The sequence below is a fragment of the Salvelinus sp. IW2-2015 genome, unplaced genomic scaffold (genome assembly GCF_002910315.2).
Source record: "Salvelinus sp. IW2-2015 unplaced genomic scaffold, ASM291031v2 Un_scaffold4852, whole genome shotgun sequence".
In the NCBI taxonomy this organism is placed as follows: domain Eukaryota; kingdom Metazoa; phylum Chordata; class Actinopteri; order Salmoniformes; family Salmonidae; genus Salvelinus; species Salvelinus sp. IW2-2015.
The window spans coordinates 14011-31383 of NW_019946121.1; the positions used below are offsets into that span (position 1 = coordinate 14011).

The following is a 17373-nucleotide window of genomic DNA, read 5'->3' on the forward strand; positions in this document are numbered from 1 at the left end:
AGACATCTAGTCACAGATAGAAGGCATCAAATACATGTCAGAATAATCTTAATAGTATTCACATAAGGTTCTTAGAATGCAATAAATGGAAGGTCCGCAACGATACATAAAACATTTACAACAGCGCCACTTTCAAAGGAACTATTACACGTATGGTCAAAGGCAAAATAAACACTTAGTCTGAATAAACCAGATTTTTAACAAAAGTACAGTATCATACAACAACTAAAATATGTCAATAAAGAGACTCAAGGTTAAAAAAACAAAAAAACACTTGAATTTCATTACAAAATAATTATTATACATGATGTGAAATATACATGATTAATCTTACATTTTGGCATTTACAAATGTCCGTCCATTGACATACAGTATATTACAGCGAGGGATGGAATTTTAGTTACAGTAAAGACAAGTGCATAGCAAAATAGAAAAACATTTAATCCTTCTATGGACATAACACAAAGCCTAACCAACTGGTATTTCAAAAACAACATTTGAACTAAAAATATGTTTGTAAGGCAAATATTTCATCATTTAAAATTGGCATAGTCTGAGAAAATGTCCACAAAGTCTTGTACCACCCGGTAGCAGAAGTCGTATTGTTCCTGGGGAAAGAATTTGAGAACCATCAGGGAGAATTGTAAATACGACTCCGGTGAACTGACATGTAAATGTGTTCACTGTGTAATGTCTATGTTTTATGTCCATTTTGATCATTTTACTGTAAACCAGAGCACCAAAGACAAATATCAATTCTGTGTAAACTCAATGGACAATAAATTACTACATTATATTATCTATTAATGGCATTGGGACCGATAGATACTTGGTCAATTACGATGTGTGTCAAACTATGTTAAAACAATGGATTCTTTGGAAATTAAAATAGTTTTACAAATGGTGATTTGTGTGAAAGTCCTCACCACGGTCTGGACCATATGTGGCCTCTGCATTCGTAAACTCTTCACAGTCTGGAAGACGTCCAGTAGGCCCTCGGCCTTGACCCGCTCCAGGATATTGCTCAGTGCAATGAACGTACCTGTTCGCCCTGCACCAGCACTACACAACAGAACATTATATGAAAACAGTGACTTTGAGGTTTTGTGACTGTTGTAATGGGTTGCTAGTAACAGTAACAGTCTTGCCTAAAGAATGCTCAACAAACTATACAAGTAAAAAGTGTTACCAAAGTAACAGTAAATGTGTAATAATAAAGTGTTACCAAAGTAACAGTAAATGTGTAATAATAAAGTGTTACCAAAGTAACAGTAAATGTATAATAATAAAGTGTTACCAAAGTAACAGTAAATGTGTAACAAAGAATTGTTACGAAGTACATTTAAAGTGGTATAAAAGTGTTACTTAGGTAACAGTGAAGTGTAAAAGTGTTCCCAAAGTAACATATTCCACCACATGGTGATAAGGGTCAGAGTTTTAGCTACCTGCAGTGTACGATGATGGGATGGTTTCCTGACTGCTGTTGCTGTCTCTGCACCGAGGCGATGATGTCAATCATTCCTTTCCCTTCGGCTGGGATCCCGATCTCTGGCCAGCCGTGAAAGTGGAAGTGGCGGACCAGACGTGTCTGCTTATCCTGAAACATGGAAACCCAGGTTTGGAAAGATAATGTAGCTGTCAGGGTGCTCATTTTAGCAACATGCTAGGTTGGGACAGATCATTTAGTATTGGGAGCTAATTTTAGCAATATGCTAGATTCTGACAGATCATTTAGTATTGGGAGCAAATTTTAGCAACATGCTAGGTTCTGACAGATCATTTAGTATTGGGAGCAAATTTTAGCAACATGCTTGGTTCTGACAGATCATTTAGCATTGGGAGCTGATTTTAGCATCATGCTAGGTGTGGACAGATCATTTAGCATTGGGAGCTAATTTTAGCAACATGCTCAGTTTTTGGATAGTATTCATTTTGCACCGGGAGCTATTTTAGCAACATGCTAGGTTTGGACAGATAATTTAGCATCGGGAGCTAATTTTAGCAACATGCTAGGTTTGGATAGATCATTTAGCATTGGGAGCTATTTTAGCAACATGCTAGATTCTGACAGATCATTTAGCATTGGGAGCTAATTTTAGCAACATGCTAGGTTCTGACAGATCATTTAGCATCGGGAGCTAATTTTAGGCAACATGCTAGGTTTGGATAGATCATTTAAGCATTGGGAGCTAATTTTAGCAACATGCTAGATTCTGACAGATCATTTAGCATTGGGAGGCTAATTTTTAGCAACATGCTAGGTTCTGACAGATCATTTAGCATCGGGAGCTAATTTTAGCAACATGCTAGGTTTGGAATAGATCATTTAGCATTGGGAGCTAATTTTAGCAACATGCTAGGTTTGGATGGATAATTCAGCATTGGGAGCACATTTTTACAATTTGCTAAGTTTTGGAAAGATAGTTTAGCGTTTGGGATGCACATTTTTTGCAATACGCTAGTTTCTCGTGATGACTGTTAACGTCTAATTTGGGTTGAGGGTTACAAGATTAGCAATATGCTAACATGACAAACACTTTATTGCTGTGATTAATCATGGACTCCTCTAGAGGTAAGAAGAAGGTTAATGTCTCAATAAACTACTGCTAAAGTCCCTCACTACCTCACAGGGTATTTCCATGTAAACTTACTGGGCCGTAGGTGAGTACCAGATCCCGTACACTGAAGGTATCACACACAGTGTCTCCCTTCATCTCTACAGTGTAGTCTCCGTAGGTCACTGAGTCCTCTGTGGGCCAGTACTGGACACTTGTCCTGCAGGAGACACAGTCAATAGATTAAGTACTGGATAGCATAGTGATTCCATTACCATCAAATAACAGCCAAGTACAATATTACAATAACTCAAAACATGTAAGAACAGTAGCCTAGTACAATATTACAATAACTCAAATCATGTGAGAACAGTAGCTTAGTACAATATTACAATAACTCAAAACATGTAAGAACGTAGCGCTAGTACAATATTACATAAACTCAAATCATGTGAGAACAGTAGCTTAGTACAATATTACAATAACTCAAAACATGTGAGAACAGTAGCAAGTACAATATTACAATAACTCAAAAACATGTAAGAACAGTAGCCAAGTACAATATTACAATAACTCAACACATGTTAGAAAGTAGCCTAGTACAATATTACAATAACTCAAAACATGTTAGAACAGTAGCCAAGTACAATATTACAATAACTCAAAACATGTTGAACAGTAGCCTAGTACAATATTACAATAACTCAAAACATGTTAGAACAGTAGCTAGTACAATATTACAATAACTCAAAACAAAGAGTTCCTAGTTCGGATCCTTGCTAACGTAGACAACAGTAGTTAGTAAGTGAATAGCATAGAGATATAATAATATGAATTGTTTAAATGCTATTTCTCTGATGCAGATCCTTTCCTACCTGTTCCCTCTCCTGTAGTTCAGTCAGCATGACGATGGAGTGACACTTCCACTCCCCAGGCCATCCTCCAGTAGTCCTCCACCGTGTGAGACAAAGGACCCTGGGTCGCTATGAAGTAGTCCTTCTGCCTGTAGCCCTGAGGACACCCCACCACAGTACACAGTACAGTCACTACCACCATGTCAGACAGGTACAACTTCCTTGAAACTTTGCAGATTGCAGAGTATGAATATATACTTTAATATCCGCAAAAACCGTCAACAATATGACATTGATTCACGTTTAGTCATTGATGTAGTAGTGATTATTGTAATGTTTACTTACATCTATAAATGACGCATTGATGTAGTCAGTAAACTCTTGGCCTCTTCTCATGGACATAATCACTCTTGTTGAAGTCATCTGAAAAATAAAATTCAAGATTAAAATTCATATTAAACGGGAGATAACTACAAAGTCAGTAATACAGAGTATAACAATCAACATAACACTGCAACTCAATCTCCAGATAAAATAACGTCCCCTTCATCGTAACTGCAGAACAACGACGTGGGTTGGCCTTTTAATTACGCTGCACTTTTTTTGTGCATATTTTAGCTGTCAGACAAACTGCGCAAAAGTGAAGGCGTTCATTCCGAGCCTTATGGACTCTGGTCAAAGGTAGTGCACTAAATGGGAATAGGTTGCGATTTGAGATGTACCCTAAATGGAAATGCATTTCCATTTCCAAACACTATTTGCAAGATGACAGGCAGGCAATGAAAAATGCATCACTCAACCTAAAGAACAGCAAAAAACAATGTGTTTTTATCAGATAAAACAACAAGACGACTGGCTAAAAGATCTCTGGATGTCAGTCCCACGCATCAAGGTTTAAATATATGAATACCAAATATGAAAAGGTGGTTTAGGTTAGGGGTTAAGGGTAAACAAATTATGATTTTAAAATGAGTTCCAAGCACTGGGATTAAACCTGCCCCCTAGTGGACGTTAAGGAAACTGCCATGGAAATAAATGTGGCTGTAATTTCACCCTTTCCATTACGCCAACAACACATCTTAATTCTCTAAAGATGGCGGCCCTATGGCCCTAACATCGAACGCTCTGAGGAAAGAGCAGATGAATAGGGGTGAAGGAATTGGATCATCTGTGATGCTGTCACTGTTGATTTATGAATAAGATCGCCATATTAGATGCCTGCAGCCAGTGTCTCAAATGGCACCCTATTCCCTATATAGTGCACTACTTTTGACACAGCCATATGGACTGTAGTCAAAAAGTAGTGACTAAATAGGGAATAGGGTGCCATTTGGGATGCATCCTAAAAGGCTGCATTTCCATTTCCCAAAAACTATTTGCAAGATGAGAGGCAGGCAATGAAAAAATGCATCACTCAACCTAAAAGACAGCAAAAACAAATTGTGTTTTTATCAGATAAAACAACAAGACGACTGGCTAAAAGATCTCTGGATGTCAGTCCCACGCATCAAGGTTTAAATATATGAATACCAAATATGAAAAAAAATACATATACAATGGATTTCACTGGTTATTTCTGCACGAATGCATTTTAGGTGAGAGAACAAAGGGAAAAACAGATTTGATAATATTCTCGTTTCGTTCTAAAAGGGGGTTTATGAAACACAAATATAATCTGTGGGTCACAATCTGTCACAAGTTAAAGAATACGCGCATGACGTAATGTAGTGTTAACTGGACTCTGGGAAAACAGATCTCATTCAGTTTGTTTGTGTCATAACTTTTCCGGCGTTCCTTACACGGAATGATCTGGAGCACTCTGTTCTTCTTCATGTTGGCAGGGAGATTTCCATCCTCATGTTCTCCTTCATTATTCGCATGTTGGTCAGTTTCTGGACGATAAAGGGGGTCGGGGAGAGAAAAGTGTCAAGGTGTAAATGTACACATAGATGACTCAACATGTTTACCTTTATTTAACTAGGCAAGACAGTTAAGAACAAATTCTTATTTACAATGACAGGCCTGACCCCGGCGAAAACCCTCCCCTATCCCGGACGATGCTGGGCCAATTGTGCACCGCCCTATGGACTCCCGATCAGGCCGGTGAGGCCCCAAAAAATAAGGGCAATGCAAACTAATGTAGAATAATTTATACACGACGCCCACCATTTGCTATTATAAACATACATAGACTTTCAAGGATTCTACCTGCAAGTAGCAAAGGGTCTCTATCTTATCGACTACAACCCTGTCAGAGAGACAGGACCCCTCCCTAACTCGACTACAACCCTGTCAGAAGAGACAGGACCCTCCCCTAACTCGACTACAACCCTGTCAGAGAGACAGACCCCTCCCTAACTCGACTACAACCCTGTCAGAGAGACAGGACCCTCCCCTAACTCGACTACAACCCTGTCAGAGAGACAGGACCCTCCCTAACTCGACTACAACCCTGTCAGAGAGACAGGACCCTCCCCTAACTCGACTACAACCCTGTCAGAGAGACAGGACCCTCCCCTAACTCGACTACAACCCTGTCAGAGAGACAGGACCTCCCTAACTCGACGAAAACCCTCCCCTAGACAGGACCCCGGCTCTCACTCTGAACTCTTCCTCCAGGCCGACCCTGTCGAAGGGGGTGTGGGTGTTGTGGAGTTTGTGCAGGTGTCCTTCCAGAGAGGACACGTCCAGTTCCGTGTCTCCGTAGAGGTAGTACTCCAACAGGGCCTGGTAGATGAACGAGTACTGAATCTGGAGGCCACACAGGAACACAAACACATATTTAGAGCACTAGAACAATAGGAATGAAAGTACATACACTTTGATAATTGCTTCCAAGGAGAAGCTGAAGAAGAAACAGAAGAAGCAGAAGAAAAGGAGAAGAAGAGGAAGCTGAGAAGAAAAAGGAGAAAAAGAAGGAGAAGAAGAGGAAGCAGAAGAAGAGAGAAAAAGGAGAAGAAGGAGAAGAAGAAAGAAGAAGGAGAAAGAAAACAGCAGCAGAAGAAGAAGCAGAAGCTGAACAAGAAGCAGCAGCAGAAGAAGAGGCTGAAGAAAGCAGAAGAAGAAGAAGCAGCAGAAGAAGAAGCAGAAGAAGAAGAAGCAGAAGAAGATGAGATCAAGTGTGGTGTTCCACAGGGATAGATCCTTGGACCTCTATATTTTCTAGTTTACAATACAAACACATATTTAGAACAATGTAGTAGTAGGAAGGATAATGCTTACTTTTGCACAGTTGCTAGTCCTAGTACTAAGATAAACATAGACCGATACATTGCATGAAATAGTGCTGTGACCCTGTTGTTCTGAGCCTACTCACGTCTGTCTGTCAAGCTGTGAGCGCTGGTCTCGTATCTTGGACAACAAACCAAAGACGTCAATCTTTGCTCCTGGTGCATCATGTCAATCACGCCGTCAATCACAATGAAGGTGCCTGTCCTTCCACACCAGCACTGCAGAGACAAAGGACAGAGAAGGACAAGGTGTCAACTATCTATAGCATCTGAGAATCATAGCATGACAGTTAGATCTCGCTCTCTCTCCCTAAAGATAGGTGAGGAGTAACCTTCATGTTACTATGTACAGTACAACAGTTGAAATGTGTCTAAAAGACTGCATCCCCAGTACAAAGTACCTGCAGTGAACCACGATGGGACCAGCGAAGGAGGAGTTGACCGTCTTGACTTTCTTGAGGACTTAAGCATGCCGATGGGGAAAAGGGCACCCCGAAATCAGGCCAGCTGGTGAAGTGGAGCTGGGTGACCAGCCTGGAGGGCTTGGTGCCGTCACTGGCCTGCTACAGGAGAAGACACACAGAGCAGACATACCGAGTCATTACTATAAACAGATACTACATAGAGTCATTACTATAAACCAGATACTACCTAGAGTCATTACTATGAACCAGATACTACTAGAGTCATTACTATAAACCAGATACTACTAGAGTCATTACTATGAACCAGATACTACATATAGTCATTACTATGAACCAGATACTACATAGAGTCATTACTATAAACCAGATACTACCTAGAGTCATTATATAAACCAGATACTACATACAGAGTCATTACTATAAACCAGATACTACCTAGAGTCATTACTATGAACCAGATACTACATAGAGTCATTACTATAAACCAGATACTACCTAGAGTCATTACTATAAACCAGATACTACCTAGAGTCATTACTATAAACCAGATACTACATAGAGTCATTACTATAAACCAGATACTACATGAGTCATTATATAAACCAGATACTACCTAGAGTCATTATTATAAACCAGATCCTACCTAGAGTCATTACTATAAACCAGATACTACATAGAGTCTGACTATAAACCAGATACTACATAGAGTCATGACTATAAACCAGATACTACATAGAGTCATTACTATAAACCAGATACTACATAGAGTCATTACTATAAACCAGATACTACCTAGAGGCATTACTATAAACCAGATACTACATAGAGTCATTACTATAAACCAGATACTACATAGAGTCATTACTAATAAACCAGATACTACCTAGAGGCATTACTATAAACCAGATACTACATAGAGTCATTACTATAAACCAGATACTACATAGGGGCATTACTATAAACCAGATACTACCTAGAGTCATTACTATAAACCAGATACTATATAGAGTCATTACTATAAACCAGATACTACCTAGAGGCATTACTAAAAACCAGATACTACACAGAGGCATTACTAAAAACCAGATACTACATAGAGTCATTACTATAAACCAGATACTAAACAGAGTCATTACTATAAACCAGATACTACCTAGAGTCATTACTAATAACCAGAGTCTGTACATAGAGTCATTACTATAAACCAGAGTCTGTACATAGAGTCTGTGCCAAACCACATTCGGTTGCCGATAGCAGCTTCCTTTCTAAGAGTGTAGGCTAGTAGAACGTCATCCAGGCAAGTAAAACATGTGGTACTAGCTACTAGACCGGGCTGGCCTGTGCCAAACCACAGACGACCGCTGAGTAGTGTCAGCTCAGGGACATGGAACACCTGTGGTGGCCAGCAGGCTGCACACACTATAGACCCTGACGTGGGGCCCTGGGCGCGAGGCTGGGCCAGCAGGCTGCCACACAATAGACCCTGACGTGGGCCTGGGCGCGAGGCTGGGCCAGCAGGCTGCAACACACTATAGACCCTGACGTGGGGCCCTGGGCGCGAGGCTGGGCCAGCAGGCTGCACACACTATAGACCTGACGTGGCCCTGGGCGCGAGCTGGGCCAGCAGCTGCACACACTATAGACCCTGTCCCGACGTGGGCCTGGGCGCGAGGGTCTTTCAACAAGAGTGAGTCACTGGTGATCAGTAGCAGCAGTAGGCTTTGATAGTCTGTGACTCTGTGGTTCATGTGTTGTGTTGTACAGATGTAGGATCGTAATTTGAGACAGTTTGTTACAGCAGGAAAATAATCCTGCAGAAACAGGAAAATGTGAATTATAATGTGGATTATAATTAAAGGACATTTTTGTAGGGTTGACACATTTTTCGTTTGGCAATTCAAGTCTAAAAAATCTAAGTGGAAATTACAAACGCCTTAAATCACAGGTTTGCAGGAAAATTCTCATTAACAAAAGAGTGATCAAATTATGATCCTACATCTGCAGTCTACTCTATTCACACGACACAAAAAAAACACCACAGTTTACAGCACATCTTTTAAGTTTGTATGTCCATCAGTGTTGTGGAGCTCTGTAGACTACATATTTACAGTCAAATACTTATTAGTACACTTTAGTATACTACAAGTGAATAAGTATAGGACTTTAGTATACTACAAGTGAATAAGTATAGGACTTTAGTATTCTACAAGTGAATAAGTATAGGACAGGCAAGCACTTACATTTCCAACCAAACCTACAGTACGGTTAGGATCTAAAACCCACATGAAAACCATCTAATAACAACTTACATATTGTACGCAGAACTTCCGTATGGTGTAGTCCACCAACGCAGTAAAGTCTTCCACAGCCACCCGGACATGACCATACGTCCAACAGCCTTGGTCTGGCCAGTACTGGTAACACTTGTCCTAGTGGTTTGGAAAACACAAGAACAGGGAAGCAATGAGTCACCAGAGGACACTCAGGTTCTAATCATAGAGAATGTTCCGGTGTCTATACTAGCAGCCTAATTTAGTATCCAACAGGGTTGGGATCAGTTCCATTTTGAATTCCAGTTCATTCAGAAAGTATAAGTAACCAAATTCTAATTTCAATGATACATTTTCCTTTTTTGAAAAGCATTGAAGAGAATTGGACTTGGAATTTCTGTGTATTTACTGAATTGACAGAAATATAAATATAATTGACCCCAACGCGATATGAAACAAAATGATCGGTTGTGCATTCTAAGTGGTTGCTAGCATGGAGACTGCATGTTTACAGTGCATTCTAAGTGGTATGCTAGCATGGAGACTGAATGGAGACTGAATGTTTACAAGTCATTCTAAGTGGTATGCTAGCATGGAGACTGAATGTTTACAGGTCATTCTAAGTGGTATGCTAGCATGGAGACTGAATTTTTACAGTGCATTCTAAGTGGTAGCTAGAATGGAGACTGAATGTTTACAGGTCATTCTAAGTGCTATGCTAGCATGGAGACTGCATGTTTACAGTGCATTCTAAGTGGTATGCTAGCATGGAGACTGCATGTTTACAGGTCATTCTAAGTGGTATGCTAGCATGGAGACTGCATGTTTACAGGTCATTCTAAGTGGTATGCTAGCATGGAGACTGAATGGAGACTGAATATTTACAGGTCATTCTAAGTGGTATGCTAGCATGGAGACTGAATGTTTACAGTGCATTCTAAGTGGTATGCTAGCATGGAGACTGAATGTTTACAGGTCATTCTAAGTGCTATGCTAGCATGGAGACTGCATGTTTACAGTGAATTCTAAGTGGTATGCTAGCATGGAGACTGCATGTTTACAGGTCATTCTAAGTGGTATGACTAGAGGAGACTGCATGTTTACAGGTCATTCTAAGTGGTATGCTAGCATGAGACTGCATGTTTACAGGTCATTCTAAGTGGTATGCTAGCATGGAGACTGAATGTTTACAGGTCATTCTAAGTAGTATGCTAGCATAGAGACTGAATGTTTACAGGTCATTCTAAGTGGTATGCTAGCATGGAGACTGAATGTTTACAGGTCATTCTAAGTGGTATGCTAGCATGGAGACTGAATGTTTACAGGTCATTCTAAGTGGTATGCTAGCATGGAACTGCATGTTTACAGTTCATTCTAAGTGGTATGCTAGCATGGAGACTGAATATTTACAGTGCATTCTAAGTGGTATGCTAGCATGGAGACTGCATGTTTACAGTGCATTCTAAGTGGTATGCTAGCATGGAGACTGCATGTTTACAGGTCATTCTAAGTGGTATGCTAGCATGGAGACTGCATGTTTACAGGTCATTCTAAGTGCTATGCTAGCATGGAGACTGAATGTTTACAGGTCATTCTAAGTGGTATGCTAGCATGGAGACTGAATGTTTACAGGTCATTCTAAGTGGTATGCTAGCATGGAGACTGAATGTTTACAGGTCATTCTAAGTGGTATGCTAGCATGGAGACTGAATGTTTACAGGTCATTCTAAGTGGTATGCTAGCATGGAGACTGAATGTTTACAGGTCATTCTAAGTGGTATGCTAGCATGGAGACTGCATGTTTACAGGTCATTCTAAGTGGTATGCTAGCATGGAGACTGCATGTTTACAGGTCATTCTAAGTGGTATGCTAGCGTGGAGACTGCATGTTTACAGGTCATTCTAAGTAGTATGCTAGCATGGAGACTGAATGTTTACAGGTCATTCTAAGTGGTATGCTAGCATGGAACTGCATGTTTACAGTCATTCTAAGTGTATGCTAGCATGGAACTGCATGTTTACAGGTCATTCTAAGTGGTATGCTAGCATGGAGACTGCATGTTTACAGGTCATTCTAAGTGGTATGCTAGCATGGAGACTGCATGTTTACAGGTCATTCTAAGTGGTATGCTAGCATGGAGACTGCATGTTTACAGGTCATTCTAAGTGGTATGCTAGCATGGAGACTGCATGTTACAGGTCATTCTAAGTGGTATGCTAGCGTGGAGACTGCATGTTTACAGGTCATTCTAAGTAGTATGCTAGCATGTAGACTGCATGTTTACAGGTCATTCTAAGTGGTATGCTAGCATGGAGACTGCATGTTTACAGGTCATTCTAAGTGGTATGCTAGCATGGAGATTGCATGTTTACAGTGCATTCTAAGTGGTATGTTAGCATGGAGACTGCATGTTTACAGTGCATTCTAAGTGGTATGCTAGCATGGAGACTGCATGTCTTACAGGTCATTCTAAGTGGTATGCTAGCTGGAGACTGCATGTTTACAGGTCATTCTAAGTGGTATGCTAGCATGGAGACTGCATGTTTACAGTGCATTCTAATGGTATGCTAGCATGGAGACTGCATGTTTACAGTGCATTCTAAGTGGTATGCTAGCATGGAGACTGCATGTTTACAGTGCATTCTAAGTGGTATGCTAGCATGGAGACTGCATGTTTACAGTGCATTCTAAGTGGTATGCTAGCATGGAGACTGCATGTCTACAGGTCATTCTAAGTGGTATGCTAGCATGGAGACTGCATGTTTACAGGTCATTCTAAGTGGTATGCTAGCATGGAGACTGATGTTTACAGGTCATTCTAAGTAGTATGCTAGCATGGAGACTGCATGTTTACAGGTCATTCTAAGTAGTATGCTAGCATGGAGACTGCATGTTTACAGTTCATTCTAAGTGGTATGCTAGCATGGAGACTGCATGTTTACAGGTCATTCTAAGTGGTAGGCAAGCATGGAGACTGCATGTTTACAGGTCATTCTAGAACGTATGGTAGGTCAAGCTGGAGGAACGTACGGTGTAGCCTACCATAACAACATCTATATTGTACACATAGTATAGAAGATAAGACTGTATTGTAGTACTACATTCTATTAGTTCACACGCAGGGGGGGAAATCTGTCTTGACTTCTTAGCTCCCGCTGACTCTTCAACCTTTTAGAGTGAGAAGGAAGAGATCCCTCCAGGGCCGGCCCGCCCGTCAGGCAGGATTAGGCGACCACCTATTGCGGCAGATGGACAAGGGCGTCGTTTTCCAAGTTAAACTGACCAAGACGCACCGTCCAACGACACATAAAACCTCACATATTTCTTGCCCAAAAAAGGATGAGTATTTCTCTCAACCAGTGGCAGAAGGGCTTATTAGGTGAGCGCTGATGACGCCCTGTGATAAGCATGGCTCACTTTGTTAAAGGAAAGGGGCGCCAAAAATATATTGATCTTGTCCATTCCCAGGGTGCAGTAGGAGAGACGCATCACTGCGGAGCTCCACCAACCTTCTCTGACGTAAATCATGTTGCAGATATGGCCTACGGTAGAAAGAGTATGTGGCCTTGTCTGTAGCCTACAGGCAGGAGATAACACGAATGACATAGTGAAAAAGAAAGTACTTCTGCATTTCCCGCTGTGTAAACACGTTGCCAATAGGCTCAGGATAACACCTGATAAAAGTTGGGTAGCTGATATTCAGAGCTTATTAAATAGCCACGTTGATTCGTCACATGATTCTGGACTAATAAAGCCAATGTAATTGCCTGTTTTATAAAAATGGTGGGCCTAACACAAAGATGGACATTCATACAATTCCATTGCGGGCTGACACTGTAGACTACACCCACAGACAGACGCCAATGTATTTTGCCAACGTATTTTGGAAGTCTTTTTTTTTTGGTCCTGTCCAGGCGTCGTTTTTAGTGGMTTTTTTTGTGCGGTCCAGACCGGCCTTGAACCAATCATAGACATGTATATTTGGTTCAGGTTTGATGCGGTAGGACCAACCTTGATTAGACCAACCTTGATTGGACCAAATCTGAGCCAATCATAGACGTCTATGTTGGGACCAAATCAAGTCTGCTCCAGACCGGACCAAATCAGAACCTAAATGAACCTAACTTCAACGTCTGGAAAATACTTAATTTAGACGTCTTTTCAACATAATTTTGCTCACTAGGACTATTCTAGATTTGTAGGGGCATAAGAGGGTGGCATTGAATACATCACCATCTTAAAGGTGACTGGTAAGACACTGAGTGCAGTAAAGAATGTGAGGGCTTAATCTGCCAGCCAGCCAGTCAATCAGAATTAGCCAGTCTTAAACCACTTAAAGAGAGTTTGCGGACTAATTATGATAAAGACTTAGAGGGCTTTATTAGCCATTATTTAATCATCGATTCCGAGCCGCACAAAAGCTGATTTTAATCTCCTTTCCTTCCTGTTTTTATTGATCTCTGGAGGGTAAGTTCTCTCTCTCTCTCTCTGCAGGGTAAGGCCTCTCTCTCTCTGCAGGGTAAGGTCTCTCTCTCTCTCTGCAGGGTAAGGTCTCTCTCTCTCTCTGCAGGGTAAGATCTCTCTCTCTCTCTGCTGAAGGTAAGTCTCTCGCTCTCTCTTCTCTCTCTCTCTCTCTGCAGGGTAAGGTCTCTCTCTCTCTCTCTCTCTGCAGGGTAAGGTCTCTCTCTCTCCTGCAGGAGTAAGGCTCTCTCTCTCTCTTTCTCTCTGCAGGGTAAAACTCCTTGGGACTGCTCACAGGGGAAAGTACACACGGAGACAGATGACCTCCTCTGTTTAAGGAGAGATTGTGAAGTGAGACGGAAGTGGTAATAGATGGCTTAACTTCGGAGGCTTGAGGCAAGCACACACAAGCAGCAATGTGTTAGTGTAATAGCAGCAATAGCAGCATGTTAGTGTATGATAGTAACATAGGATTAGTGTAGTAGTAACATAGGATTAGTGTTAGTGTAGTAGTAATATAGGAGTAGTGTAGTAGTAATATAGGATAGTGTAGTAGTAATATAGGATTAGTGTAGTAGTAATATAGGATTAGTGTTATGTAGTAGTAAATAGGATTAGTGTAGTAGTAATATAGGATTAGTGTAGTAAATATAGGATTAGTGTAGTAGTAATATAGGATTAGTGTAGTTAGTAATATAGGATTAGTGTTAGTGTAGTAGTATATAGGATTAGTGTAGTAGTAATATAGGATTAGTGTAGTAGTTAATATAGGATTAGGTTAGTAATATAGGATTAGTGTAGTAGTAATATAATAGGATTAGTGTAGTAGTAAATAGGATTAGTGTAGTAGTAAATAGATGAGTGTTAGTGTAGTAGTAATATAGGATGTGTGTTAGTAGAGTAATATAGGATTAGTGTAGTAAGAATATAGGATTAGTGTAGAGTAATATAGATTATTGTTTAGTAGTAAATATAGGATTAGTGTAGTAGTAATATAGGATTAGTGTGTAAGTAATATTGTAGATTCGTGATGTGGTAGTAGTAACTATAGATTAGTGTAGAGTAATATAGGATTAGTGTCACGGATAGATAGATGATAGTATATAGTATTAGTATCAGTTGTAGTTAATATCGTAGTAGTATCAGTGTGATAGTAACTACTATGTAACAGTATTAGTTTCGTGTAGTAGACTATAGTATTAGTTTCAGTGTAGTAGTAGTAATATAGTATTAGTATCGTGTCAGTAGTAATATAGTATAATATCCAGTGTAGTAGTAACTATAGTATTAGTCTTAGTGTAGTAGTAATATTAGATAGTGTAGTCAGTACTATAGTCATTAGTATTCAGTGTAGTAGTAATATAGTATTAGATAGTCTATGTAGTAGTAGTGAATATGGTAGTAATATAGTATAGATCAGTGTAGTAGTTCATCGTAGTAGTATTAGTATTCTAAGTGTCTAGTTAAATACAGATTTTTGAATAGTAGTAATATAGTATTAGTATCAGTGAGTAGTGTACTCAGTGGTAAGAAAACAGTAGCTGTATTTCTAGTGCTGGTATAACATTATAGAGAAACTCAAAGCAAAGTGAAACAACAGTGAAAGAGTATCAGTGTAGTACATATAGTATTAGTATCAGTGTAGTAGTACTATAGTATTATCTTTTCAGTGTGTGTAGTAGCAATATAGTATTAAGTGTGTGTAGTACTATAGTAGTAGTATCAGTGTAGTAGTAATATAGTATCATTAGTGATCAGTGTAGTAGTATAGTATATCATGTATGGATAGTATCAGGAGTTAGATCTTATGTACAGACGTATATACTATAGTATTAGTATCAGTAGTAGTAAGTCATAGTAGTAGTATAGTGCTTAGTATCAGTGTAGTCGTATATTATATAAGATTCGGTGTCTAGTAGTAAGTTTATGAATTAGTTATGTAATCTGTAGTAATAGTGTAGTATTAGTATCAGAGTCATTAGTAACTATAGTATAGCTATCTAAGTAGTAAAGTATAATATAGTTTCGTGTAGTAGTATATAGTATCGTATCAGTGTAGTAGTAATAGTATTAGTATCAGTGTAGTAATATAGTAGTCAGTAATATATATATTAGTATATTCATTATCAGTGTTAGTATAATATAGTTTAGTCATGTATTGTAGTAGTATCATATTAGTATCATATAGTAGTTAGCAATTGTATTAGTAAGTAGTGTAAGTATCAGTGATGTAGTGAGTCATATGTAAGTATATGTAGTAGATTAGTATTTATCAGTTAGTCGATAAAGCTAGTAATATAGTATTGTATCTGTGTGTAGTAAATAGTTGAGGTATATGTATATAGTTATTAGTATGTTTCAGGTGAGTAGTAATATAGTATTCGTGTCAGTGTAGTATTAAAGTATTACGATTCTGTAGTCAGTTAATATTATTATACAGTGTAGTAGTAATATAGTATTTAGTATAGTAGTAATATAGTCAGTGATAGTGTAGTAGTAATATAGTATTAGTATCAGTGTAGTAGTAATATAGTATTAGTATCAGTGTAGTAGTAATATAGTAGTAGTATCAGTGTAGTAGTAATATAGTATTCGTATCAGTGTAGTGAATATAGTATAGTATCAGTGTAGTAGTAATATTAGTATAGTATCAGTGTAGTAGTGTATCAGTAATGTGTAATGAAAACAGTAGCTGTATTTCTAGTGCCGTATAACATTATAGAGGAACTCAAAGCAAAGTGAAAGTAACAGAGAACGAGTGAGAAAGTCTTGTAACCAGTCACCTCTTTCCTCTCTTTCAGGTTGGTCAGCATGACAATAGTGGCTGTCTTCTGCTCCCATATCATCCTCCAGAAGTCTGCTACCGTGTCTTGTTTAGGACCTGGGAACAGTCCGTTACCTCATTAACCCACTCATCTTGTGACGCGAACCAGCACCCATAGTAGAATGTTTTATTACATTTGGAACACACGTGACACTTAATCGAAATATTTTTGCTGCAGAACAACATCCATGTATTTACCTTGTGCTGCAATAAATTGTTATTGTCCGTGTAGCCCTAACAGAGAAACATTTAAAAAGCGCTGTTAATTAATAACGTTACAAAGAACTGGTCTTGTTTCGGTTGAATAATAACATGATAATATTCTATAAATATATGATACATATATGATTTCTTATAATATATATTATCCCAATCTTTATTAGGCCTACGAAGAACACACTAATTTAAGAAGCTAGTCTCAACTCACATGGATGTATGAAGCGTTACGTAGTCTGAACAGAGGTTTCCATCGAGCTGGGTTACACCACCCTGGAGTGATCATCTGTTCACAACACATGGACACGTTAGGGTTTTCCACACACAGTTTTGGACAACAATTCCAGAGGTAAAACGGGTCAAAATGGGTGTAAAGACAGTTCTTGATCTCTATTCATGTTATATTGAATAATCCTAAAAGTCGGAGTGAAGATGAACAAATTGCAACCTGGTCTCAGTTTCTTATCAATGGACATGCGTCAGGGGTTTAATTAAGAATAACCAAAGAGGAAGTGAAACGGTCAAAAGGAAGAAGAA

At 39.3% G+C, this 17373-nt stretch overlaps 1 pseudogene; it reads right to left on the reverse strand.

The window, feature by feature from the left end:
• The window catches only part of LOC112077715 (receptor-type tyrosine-protein phosphatase epsilon-like), an 18585-nt pseudogene extending 1908 nt beyond the window's left edge, over positions 1-16677 (reverse strand).
• Between the last annotated feature and the right edge of the window lie 696 nt (positions 16678-17373).